General features: G+C 46.9%; 1 long non-coding RNA gene across 1 annotated transcript in view; it reads left to right on the top strand.

Annotated features, from left to right (window-relative positions):
* Window positions 1-647: 647 nt before the first annotated feature.
* LOC116551612 overlaps window positions 648-9,123 on the top strand; it is a 270,657-nt gene continuing 262,181 nt past the window's right edge. Inside the window, exon 1 of the long non-coding RNA XR_004269018.1 lies at window positions 648-695. This is a non-coding gene — a long non-coding RNA (uncharacterized LOC116551612). The remainder of the gene's footprint in view (window positions 696-9,123) is intronic.

Raw genomic sequence — 9,123 nt, 5'->3', positions numbered from 1 at the left:
GATCTCGGCTCACTGCAACCTCCGCCTCCCAGGTTCAAGTGATTCTCCTGCCTTAGCCTCCTGGAAAGCTGGGATTACAGGCATGCACCACTATGCCCAGCTAATTTTTGTATTTTTATTAGAGACAGGATTTTGCCATGTTGGCCAGGCTGGTCTTAAACTCTTGACCTCAGGTGATCCCCCGGCCTCGGCCTCCCAAAGTGCTAGGATTATAGGCGTGAGCCACCACACCCGGCCAATATAGCATTTTAGCATGGATTTTTACCCTGAAACTCAGCTGTAAAACATTATGTAATACCAACAAGATGAAAGCCCCCTGTGAATGTAGGAGGCTGAATGGAAAGCTGGTGAAGGACCAGGCGTAATAAGTGAACAGGCAGCTGTCCCCAGTGCATTCTGTGACGACTTCCCCATAGTTTGTGGTTTCCCCGTATCTTGAAGCTAATTAAACTTTGAGATTCAGATTCATGAGGCCTCAATTCACAGAAACTGTGAGTTACAGTTCAATGGCATCCCCTGCAAAAGATTGAGGTCTTAACCCCTCGTACAGTGAACGAGAACTTATTTGGAAATAGGGTCTTTGGGGATGATCAAATTTTGATGGGGTCACTAGGTGAGCCCTGTTCCAACAGGATCATGTCCTCACAAAAAGGTGGAATTTGGACACCGAGACATGTGCACAGGGAGAATGTCACGTGAGGGTTGGGATGATATTGCCCCAAACAGGAAAACCAAAGATTGCCAGCAAACCACCAGAACCTGGGGGAGAGGCCTGGAACACACACCCCAGTGGGCTCAGAAGGAACCAACCTCGCTGACACCTCTGTCTCAGACTTTTAGCCTTCACACCCGGGAGACAACACTGTTCTGTCATTAAAGCCCCTTTGTGGCACGTTGCCATGGCAACCCTGGGACACTCACACACTAACTCACAAACCAAAACATCAGCGGGGTTAATTTGCTGTTAGAGTTGTACCTGCCAAGAGCGCTTTTATTTGTGTCTGCTGTCTAGGCCTTCCACCCCACGTCGGAAAACCAGGGCAGACACGGGTGGCTGCACTGCCTGCTGAAAGAGTGAGGTCCCTGCCACCAGCGTCCCTTGGGGTCTCCTATTTTCCATGCTTTCTTGGCTGGCCTGGGCCTTGTGGGAGGACACCATCCTTATGTGAATCCATTGGCTGCTTTGTCCAGATCTAACTCTGGCCAGGACAGTAGTCTGTCTCTTTAAGTTTCCTTTTTATATACTGATATTCATCCATAACAAATCCACATTACAGTTTGACTTACAGGTGAGCCATATTTCACTGGGGAGGGTGTCTTCTGTTGCTTCCAGTTTTCTGATTATTTCTTCTGAAAACCAAGGGTTATTCATCATCCAATAAATTAGTATTCCTAAGTATCAGGCCCAGTGCTAGGCTCTGGGGATTCAGAAATCAACACGTTGGATAAAACTCTCTGCCTCCATGGTGTTTTCATTCTAGTAGGGTGTGGTCAGCAGAATAATGGTCCCCCAAATGTTCATGTCTTCATTGCTGAAACCTGTAAATATGTTACCCTACATGGCAAAAAGAACGCCGTGGATGTAAGCTGAGGACCTTGTGGCGGGGAGTTTGTCCTGGGTTATTTGGGTGGGCCCAATGTCTTCGTAAGGGTTCTTATAAGAGAAAGGCCAGAGTCGGAGAGAGGTTTGAAGGTGCCATGCGGCTGGCTTTGAAGATATTAGGTTGGTGCAAAACTAACTGTGTTTGTTACCAGTAGTAACTGCAATTACTTTTGCACCAACCTAATAAAAGGGGAGCCATGAGTCAAGGACCATGGGCAGCTTCTAGAAGCTGAAGAAGGTGAGGCACAGGCTCTCCCCTGGAGCTGCAGAAGGATCAACTCCTGCTGACACCTGGGATTTGAGGCCTTTGGATCCTAGAACCGTAAGAGAATACATTTGTATTATTTGGGGACACCAAGTTTGTGGCCATTTTTTACAGTAGCAATGGGAAACGAACACATAGGAGAGGCAGACAATGAAGAAATAACTGAAGAAAGTGCACATTACGTCAGTGGAATCATGTTCCATGGAGAACAATGATGCAAAGAAGGGAGAGAGTGAGGGGTGGGAGTTACAATTTAAAACGAGGCTGGGGAAGGCCTGGCCCGGAGGGGATGCTGGAGCAAAAACATAGAGGAAAGGAAAGATGGAGCTGGGCAGTCCCCTGGGGCACAAGTGTCCTAGGAAGAGGGGACTGCCAATGCAAAGGCCTCCTGCGTGGCTCCTCGTGCTATGGACATTCTGGGCCAGATCATTATCTGGGGGGCTGTCCTGGGCATTGTAAGATGTTGAGGTGGCCTCTGCCCACCTGTGCCTGTAACCCCTCCCATTAGTTGTGACACCCAATCATTGTGTGACAGGACATTGCTGTTGTACGAGGACAAAATCACCCATGACTGACAGCAGCTGCTTTAAAGGGACCAGAGAAACATGGCTTAGGCATGAAATCTTCTGGGATGCTGGCATGATACAAAGCCAAGCTCCGGCAACTCCCGAGGAACAAATGGATGCTCTGATGTTTGCATTCAGGGAATAGCAGCATCAGCCTCCTTGGGGTACCAGAGAAAAGCAGAATCCCATGACACACCGCAGCCCCACCAAATCAGGATGTACGCTGCAGCAGAATCCCCAGGTAGGCGGTAAGTATGCACATCAGATTTCAAAGGCGCTGGTTCAGAGATCTCTGTGCCGTCCTTCTCAGCTACAATGGTGGTGGACGCTCCACCAATTAGGAGTCAGATATCCTGGGGTACCCACCTGAGTTTTCAGCTCAGGGCTGTGTAGAGCTGCCTCAGGGCAGGTGCACAAGCTTTGAGGTCAGACTGTCTGGGTTCAAATCCTCACTCTTTGTAGTAGCACTGTGACCACGGCAAGGCACCCAGCACCTCTCAGCCTGTTTCTGTATCTCTGTAATGAGGCTAACGATAGAACTAGTCTCTACTCCATGATGTTTACTGTCAGCGGTAAGTAGGAGAGCCCATCTAACGTGTTTGGCTCACTGCTTGGCACTCCAAAAGTGGCCAACCTTTGTTTTTAAGATTATCTATCTGTCTGTCTGTCTATCCAAAGGAGGTAGCTGGTGCAGGCAGGAAGTAGTGCTTCAGACAGAATTAAATGAGATGACTGTCAAGTGCCCAATTCAGCGTCTAGTATAAAACAAACACTTCATGAATGGCAGTAATTAGTATTATCAGAGTATTTCTTTTGAGAAAATGAGCAGTGGTAAAGGGCTTAACAATGGGCGACATTCTCAGCTGCTTACTCCGAATTATACTCTTACGGCCAGAACGTCCTTGGCTCCTTGGCAGTAATTGTCAAACCAAGATGGGAACAGTCAGTCCTTCCACTCCCTGAGCCTGGGCCAAGCAAGGCAGGTTTCCATCTGCTTGTGACCTGTTAGCACACACAGAGATGGTGGAGAGGTTTGTCTCACATGGCAGCTCTTGTGGGAGCTCTTATCGTTTTTGCAACATCAGAGTTGGTGATGGTGCCTGAAGGATAGCCGAAATCCCAAGCCCTGAGTTCAGGTTGTCCCAGGGCTGGCTATTTCAGCAGTTCAATGATATTTTCTAACACCCAGGTTCCTTTCATATGTCCTTTCTGCCATTCTTAGTGTGTGGGTTGGCTCTCCTCAGGGTATCAGAATGGCTGCAGTCACTCCAGGCATCACATCTTCACTGAAATTCAGAGGTAGCAAAGGAGAGCCATATGGTCTCTATGTCTTTTTTTTTTTTTCTTTTTTTTGAGATGGAGTTTCGCTCTTGGAACCCAGGCTGGAGTGCAATGGCGCGATCTCGGCTCACTGCAACCTCCGCCTCCTGGATTCAGGCAATTCTCCTGCCTCAGCCTCCTGAGTAGCTGGGATTACAGGCACGCACCACCATGCCCAGCTAATTTTTTGTATTTTCAGTAGAGACGGGGTTTCACCATGTTGACCAGGATGGTCTCGATCTCTTGACCTCGTGATCCACCCGCTTCGGCCTCCCAAAGTGCTGGGATTATAGGCGTGAGCCACCGTGCCCAGCCGTCTTATTTTACAACATAATTTTTTTTTCTAAAGCCCACCCACTCTCTCCTCTACAAAAAGTCTTTCCCTTCATCCTCATTGGTTTTAATTGTGACATGGCCTATCCTAAGCAACTTGCAGGCAACGGGAGTGGTTGATTTTATGGTTGATACTAATTTCTCTTAAAGCTGGGGATAGGGCAGTCTTTTCTGAGCACATAACCATGAGATAAAAGGTGCCATCCAAGCAAAACCAGGGTTCTGCCAGCAAGATGATAAGATATTGATCTGTAGAGCTTACCTGCAGTATCTCCTTCTGAGGCCTTCACCCCAAATCAGACCTTTTAATCTCTGATTCCAGCATCCAATTATACATACTACCAGATGCAGGAAAAACAGAATTAAGACAAGGTCTGGATTTCAGGGGGAAGCGGTCATTCTCAATACTTCTGCAGGAAATTCTTCACTCTATGACAGCAACCAGATGGCAGGAAGGCCACACATCTCCCCTTAGGTTGATGGGGCCCTGGTTGAGAACCCTGAGCTGGGCCCACACCAAGATTTCTATCCATCCCAGGATTTCTAATCAGTTAAGGCATCTCTTGGGAAGAACTCCATGGAAGAGACTAGTGGGCTGAGACACCCAAGAAAGGCTCCGGGAGAGACAGCCAGTGTCAGATAAAAAGGATTCTGGGACGGCATAGCATCAGACGCTCAGATAATCCCGGGGCTCTTTGAAACCTGTGTTCCTTAGGTGCAAAAGCAGACACAGAGGAGTCAGGCTCCCGAAATATCTGCTGAACATTGAGAAGGGGGTGGAGCCAGCTGGGGTCACCAATGTTTGGGGTCAGCAGTTTGGGCCATCATGCTGATCATGATGATCAGCCTCTCGAAAACCTGCAACACTGGCATTGCCTCCAGGAGTCAGGGCAGGACAGGAACTGGAGGAGGCTGATGACATGTAGATAATGAACCTCCCTCCCTGCCCCAGGAAATCTCAGAAAGAGCTGGAGAAGGATTTTGAGGGGGACAGAATTATTCACATTGCAGGTATCAGGACGACAGAGTAATATGCTTTGGGAACACATCTTGCTTCCAGTTCTACTCCAAGGATGGTGTAACTTGCAATGTTGGATTTGGTTACATTTGTGACTTTCTCTTTGGTAAAGTGATGGACGCTTTGCGCTGGAGTCAAGCACCTCACTTGATCATTTAGGCCTTACTCACCTGTTAGAACACCAGCCCTCTGAGGACAAGCACACGTTGCCTATATTACAGTCTCCCCAATATTGCGGGTGTCACAATTGGTTGTGCATATTGTTTTTGAAAGCCTTTTTTACACAATGAACACAGCATCCCAGCACACTTCAAATTACATAGCAATGAGAAGTTTCATTCAATGTAATAATGATTCAAACACATATTTATGAAATAAATTGTTGCATGATCCTTTTAAATGTTCCAGTTGTAATTTTTTTAGTTGTTCTGAGGCATGGGCAGTTGAAATTAACTGCACAGTGAGTTAGCATTTAAGGAAGTGGAAACACCCAGGAGTAGCCATTAGAAGAATGAGAATTCTGCAAACCGCAGATAGAGGAGGTTGTTCTCCCCCACAGTCACTTACTGGAAACTTCCACTAAAGATTCTATGCCCAGAATCTCTCAAGGAGAGATGTTTTCCCTCAGGAAGTCTCCTTTGGTTTACTCTCCATGAGCTGGAAGTCTGCTTATCAGTGAAAATGAAGAGGGAGCACCAGGGCTGTTTGACCTGTCTGTGAAAAGCAGACCAGCAGAATTCCCCTACAAGTGGGAGTGGGCATCCTGCCATCAGTGGAGAGAAGGGGTCACAGCCGAAGCGTCATACGCATTCCTGCCGTGTGTGTGTCTTGCTTTGCAGCTTGCATAGTGCTTTTCCCTCTAGTGTTCCATTTTACTTTCCAAGCAATCCTGAGAAGCAGGCAGGACAGGGATTCTCAGCCTCAGCCTGTGCTTGAGGGGTCTGCAGATGAGAGGGGTTAGCTAGATGGCTCATTCAAGATCACATCCCCAAACACAGACCCAGTGACACCTGACACTCCTCCCTGTCCAGCCTGTGTGGGGGAGGCATTGTTCCCGACACAAACACTCCTGAAAGGAAAACTGAAAACAAAATTATTCAGGGACAGAATCTGAAAAAAGAGGGATTGTCTTCTAGACACTGGGATGTGCTCTCTAAGGAGAGAAGGCAAGGTGCTGTGCAGGGACGCTGGCAGAGCCCTGGCGGTGGGGGAGTGGGGGTAAAGGAGGTCACCCTTTCTGCCATCAGCATGAGGGTGGTGATGAAGGCTGGCACCACAAACCCTCCATCCTGGTCTTCCTAGATACAGAGACCCAGGTTTTTTTTTTTTTTTTGAGACAGAGTCTTGCTCTGTCGCCCAGGCTGGAGTACAATGGCACGATCTCAGCTCACTGCAACCTCTGCCTCCAGGGTTCAAGCGATTCTCCTGCCTCAGCCTCCTGAGTAGCTGGGATTGCAGGCATGTGCCACCACGCCTTGCTAATTTTTGTATTTTTAGTAGAGAAGGGGTTTCACCATGTTGGCCAGGCTGGTCTCAAACTCCTGACCTCCGGTGATTCACCTGCCTCAGCCTCCCAAAGTGCTGAGATTACAGGTGTGAGCCACCACACCTGGCCCAAAGCCCCAGATTTTTTAAACTGCAGAACCTTCCCGATCCAAGAGCAGCAGATTAGTGGAGCCTCCAGGAGCCCATCCCTTGGGTTGAAGGGATCTGGGGCTTAAAATAGTTCCACCCTTGCAGAAGATTAGTTAATCAATATCCTCTTAACCTTGGTTTCCTCATCTGTAAGTGCAAATAAAATTAGTTGATTTCTTGGGACTTTGGGAGGAAAAATTATCAAGCATGTAAAGTACTTAGCATGGTGCCTAGCATACACTAAGCCCTCCAGAAAGGCTGCAATGTCTATTACCATGATCGTCCACGACTAACAAGGACTATAAACCAGGCTGTGCTTAATGATACTAGCTAGAGTAATTTTAATTAACAAATGCCAGTGAGATGCTTGTCCTCTAAAAGGCATGCTATAAAAACAACTTTAAGAATCGCTTGTTTAGGTTACTTCTTTCGTGCCATGCTGCCATACTCTGTGTAGAACGCAGTCAGTTACATTCTTCATCAGGAGCAGTTCATGCCCAGATTTGCATGTAAGGTGGCACCATTCAAAGAAAGCCACTGCATATTCTGAAAACTCAGGTGGAGTAAGTAACACAGACCTTTCATTCTCACTTCTAATCTTGGGGGAGAAACAGCAGGCTACTTTCTCAGAAACCCTCACATTGCAAGTTCCTCTCTGAAACTGACGCAGCCTCACGCCTAAGTTCAGAACTGGTGCAAAACCAATGTATAAAATGCTCCAATGTCTTGTGCAAGTTCTATTTTAAACGAGTTTCAGCAGAGCCAGGGAGAGCCAGAAGGAGAGGGCTGTTTTAAGGATAAGTGAACATGTACGAGACAGCCGAATGAGGAGGGGAGAGAAATGCCTGCGTATCAACTGAGATGGCGGATTCCTTCCTGGCAGGCAAATGCCAGGCTGTGGGCATCAGACCTACGTCAGGACGCAAAGCAGAGGAGAGGTTATTCATCTGGGCAGCCAGAGAGCTGCTAAATCAGGGACTGGCAAGTTCTGCATGTGTTCTCTTCTTACTTTTTTCAAGTCAAACCTTTTATCTTCACATCAGCTGTATGCACATAGTTTTGTCCTTCCTTGCTGCCACGACTGTGACATCAGAACAGTCTGTCCCGCTGGTCACAGGATTGTTCCAAGAATCCAATCTCTGGAGACAAGCATAAAGACACAACACAGTAGGGCCAGGCATCCCTGGTCTACCAAAAACACTTAGAAATGAAGAATCAAAACCTGAAGAAAAAGTTCAGATTGGGGGGAAATAGGACGGTGGTTTAGGATTAACATCAACCTCCTCAGTTACTAGTGGTCAGACTGATGGGGCCACTTGGAGTCAATTTTCTAGAAAACATAAAATGATTGTCGTCGTCTAAGTATCAGACATCACTTGGCTCCCCAAGAATGTATTTGTTGAATCAAGGTTAAATTAAGGCTGCCCCATAAAGCAAGGGTTTTGGTCTTTGGTTCTTTTGATTCTCAGTATTTTTACTCCTGTGGAGCCACAGTAGTTCCTACGTGTTTTTCAGCCGTTTTTTTAGGGTTCAGAAACAGCATCCGTGCCCTTTGGATGTAATCCAGGTCCCAATAATTAGTTCCTGCAGCAATGTGAATGATTAAAGTCAAGCCATGCTCATGTTTAAAGAAGAACCTCTAAACCCACAAATGTGTTCACCAATGTATAAGTTTCAATATGCTTGATTGAAGCAATGATTCATCTCACAATACTGATCTGGAAGAATAATAATATTTTGTCTATTTTCATTTAAATATTTAACAGGAGATAGTAATTTTATTTAATGCCTATTTTAAAGTTTATGGCTAAAACTAATTGACAGAAATTAAGTCATTCAGCCAATGTTTACTGAGAAGCTACTATATGCTCAGTACTAGGCTAGACACCAGCAATTAAAGAGCTACTCCCTGCTTTGAGGGGATCACAGCCTAGTGATATGGGACATATGGAAGTAATGGCTTTAAGAATCTGGCAGCCTATGTTTGACACCTAATTCAGCTTGTCATACCTTGGGAGGAGAAGACCACCTGGGTTGATCAGAGAGTCTCCCGCTGCTCGTTTTCACTCCACTCTGGCTCCAGCCAAGAGTCAGCAGCCTAGGTTTTAGCGGGATGAGGATACCAAGAAGTGTGGCTACAGGGGAGACTGCAAGGACCTGATTTAAAGGCCCGCAGGAGGGCTAGGTTATCACACGTTCCACATCTCGTGGGCAGCCCATGACAACACGTTGAAAGCTACTGAGCACTTGCTGTGTGCCAAGCATGGGCCTAAGCGCTTCACCTGTATTATCCCGCTTCATCCTCCCAACAACGCTTTGAGGTATCATTATGGTCCCATTTTACATATGAGGAAACTGAGGCTCAGAGAGAAAAGACTTGAGC

Source organism: Sapajus apella, unplaced genomic scaffold (assembly GCF_009761245.1).
Source record: "Sapajus apella isolate SASKATOON/1434 unplaced genomic scaffold, GSC_monkey_1.0 scaffold10, whole genome shotgun sequence".
NCBI classification, from domain to species: domain Eukaryota; kingdom Metazoa; phylum Chordata; class Mammalia; order Primates; family Cebidae; genus Sapajus; species Sapajus apella.
Note: the sequence above shows the minus strand (reverse complement) of the source record. Positions and strands in the feature narration are given on the sequence as shown.